This window comes from Castanea sativa, chromosome 3 (genome assembly GCF_040712315.1).
Source record: "Castanea sativa cultivar Marrone di Chiusa Pesio chromosome 3, ASM4071231v1".
Classification (NCBI taxonomy): Eukaryota; Viridiplantae; Streptophyta; class Magnoliopsida; order Fagales; family Fagaceae; genus Castanea; species Castanea sativa.
The window spans coordinates 6,828,637-6,831,704 of NC_134015.1; the positions used below are offsets into that span (position 1 = coordinate 6,828,637).

Here is a 3,068-nt window from a genome sequence, read left to right on the forward strand (position 1 = left end):
AACTCAATGGGAGGATTAATTGAGATGTTGCCAGGAGATTGTGTATCCAAAATTCTATCGTTCACCTCTCCAACAGACGCATACAAATCTTCAATGGTGTAATCCATGTTTCATTCTGCGGCGGAGTCCGATGTTGTTTGGGAGATGTTCTTGCCAACTGATTATAAGGATGTTGTGTCAAGACTGATCACTCCTTTGACATTTACTACGAAGAAGGAGCTTTTTGTCTGTCTTTGCAATCCTGTTCTCATAGATGGTGGTAGAGAGGTAGGTTTAAAATGATATCCAAACTCACCCTTAAATATTTCTCATGCATTAATATTGACTCGTTAGGTAAATAAGTTTTTATTTTTTATTTTTTGAGAATGAGGTAAATAAATTGCTTGATAGAATTAGTTCTCACGACTATATTCTATTTATTAAACTCTATCGATAAAAAATGAGATCTTGTTCTTACCATAAAAGAGTTATAATTATTATGAATTTTTGGATTTTAAAAAAAGATTAATACACACACATATATATAAAGGTTGACTTAAAATTAGATTCAACATCACATGACATAATTAATTTTGATTTTTTGTTTTATATTCCCAATAACGCAGAGCTTCAAGTTAGAGAAATCATCTGGCAAAATATCATCTATGCTGTCAGCAAGAGAACTTTCCATGACATGGGGCAATGATCCAATGCAATGGAGCTCGAAATCAGTACCTCAATCAAGGTTACTTTTCTCATGTTCTTTAAAATTGCCTACCATTTGATAGTATAAGAGTATGAAATATATTGTTCTATCGCTATGGTAACAACAATTTTTTTTTTCATACTTATTAAAGTGACAAATTTCAATTGAAACATCTTGTAGTTCACATGTGCCCATGACTAACACTACTTATATTATGCCCAATTTATATATAATAGAGTACATCGATGGTATGGATTTTTTTGTGTCATTAGACTTATTAATTGTTTTATATGGTCAGACAAAGAAAGAGAGAAGCAAATGTACTAACAAAAGCTTTCAACTTTTCCAAATTTTCTTCCATAGGTTCTCAGAAGTTGCTGAGCTTAAAACAACATATTGGTTAGAAATTCGGGGCAAAATCAATACTCAAATTTTATCATCAAACACAAGATATGGTGCTTATCTTATAATGAAAATTTCTAATCGTGCATATGGGCTCGATTCAATACCGTCTGAAGTGTCAATTGAGGTGGGCAACAAAGTATGTTATGGCATGGCTTATCTACGTCATGAAGATGGAATGCAGCAACAAATGGAGTACATGTTTTATAGGAACCGCATAGAAGTGGTGAGAAAGAGAGTGATAGAGGGCACTCAACGAACCTCAAATGAAAGAGAAGGGATGGGTGGTTGGAAATTGAGCTGGGAGAATTTTTTAGTGGTGAAGCTAACGAAGAGGTGAAGATGAGTTTGATGGAGGTTAAGGGTTATCAATTAAAAGGAGGACTCGACATTGAAGGAATCGAAGTAAGGCCTAAACATTAATGAAGGAATGTATGCGTTAAACTGAGAGACAAAAAGAGTACAGGAAAGATGATACTAAACAAAAGAAACAAAAATAAAGGTTTTTGCTTTTCCCAATTTATGTGTGTATACTGGATTTGATTGATTGTTTCGTTTGTTTATGTTTTAAAGTGCAAATTTATATAGGGTGAAGGAAGACAGTAGGAAATAAAGGATTTTAATTGTAGAAATTATATAGTACAAGCCACATTGTATAAGGTCTCTTACTAATTAAATTTCCACTCCCCTTGTTGACGTTGTATTAGCTTCTGGTCCATTTCCCTTAAAAGAGATATGGTATCTCATAGAATTTCTTCCTTATTTAAATGTTATAGATTTGTTTGATTTAATATTGGTTACTTCAAAAGTGTCTATATCTTTCAAACTTGAATCAAGCATGTGTAAATTTAGTGAAAGGACCTTTCCAAAAAAACAAAAAAAAAAAATTAGCGAAGAAACTAATAAAAATTTGTCATGTGTTTATTTTTTTCAATTTTCAACTTTAGTTATTTTATAAAAAAAATTATACAAATACATGACAAGTTGTAATTGGTAGAATATAAAGTGAAATACAAAAAATGGTACAAAAGATTTATATTCCAAGTGTTAACATGTATAATGTTGTGGGTTTTAGGCCCAACTAGTTTACTTGTATAGCACTCTTACTTGTACTACACTCATATTTACTTGTACTGCACTCATATGCCTCCTATATAAAGGCACTCATGTATATTTTTTCAGTAAGAAATACAATACTATTGAATTCAGTATTTCTAACATGGTATTAGAGTTACTGCTCTGATCTTTCCTTAGCAATATTGTCTTTATTGGTGTAACTCCATTCTTAATATTGCTTCCATTGTCATAACAACTGCCACAACCTTTCGCCGTTGAACCTTCGAGTCTTCTAGACATCGTCCTCAGGTTCCGGACCTGTAGCAGCTGCCGTTGAGGAGTTCGAATACTGCAAAGATCACTGCCTTTTTCCGGCACCGCCGTGAATATTGCTCCGATAAATTTTTTGAAGGTACTACGAAGATCGTCTTACTTCGATCTACCTGTTCGTGAAAACCTCATAGTAATCGGAGCCTCCACGTCATCGCTGACGTCATCCTCCAGCGTGCTGCTGACGTCACCCGCCACGTCACCGTTGACCGTTGACCGTTGATTTTTTTTTCAGAGTTGACTTTTTGCAGTCCAGGTTCTCCTTACTCAGTTTTTCGTATAGATTTCATTTTTGCAATTCATTTTTGCATATTTTGCTTCTAAATGAAGAATAAGGACATGTCTTCTTCCTTTTGCAACAATCGTCGCCGACAATCCAGCAAACGTTTTTACAATTTTTGCAAACGTTTTGGCCATAATATTGAGACTTGATTTTAGCGCAATAAATTAACTGTTTCAATTTCTGCTGCTACTATTGCTAACATTGAGAGTGTCCAACCAATGGCTCCCGTCTCTATGCAGTCTAAGTCTTTAAGTCGCACTTTCACCATGACCACAGATGACCTTAAAAACATCATCGTCAATGTCATTCGTA

At 34.2% G+C, this 3,068-nt stretch overlaps 1 pseudogene; it reads left to right on the top strand.

The window, feature by feature from the left end:
• Nucleotides 1-1,795, top strand: LOC142626823 (F-box protein PP2-B15-like; annotated as a pseudogene).
• The last annotated feature ends 1,273 nt before the right edge of the window (nt 1,796-3,068 follow it).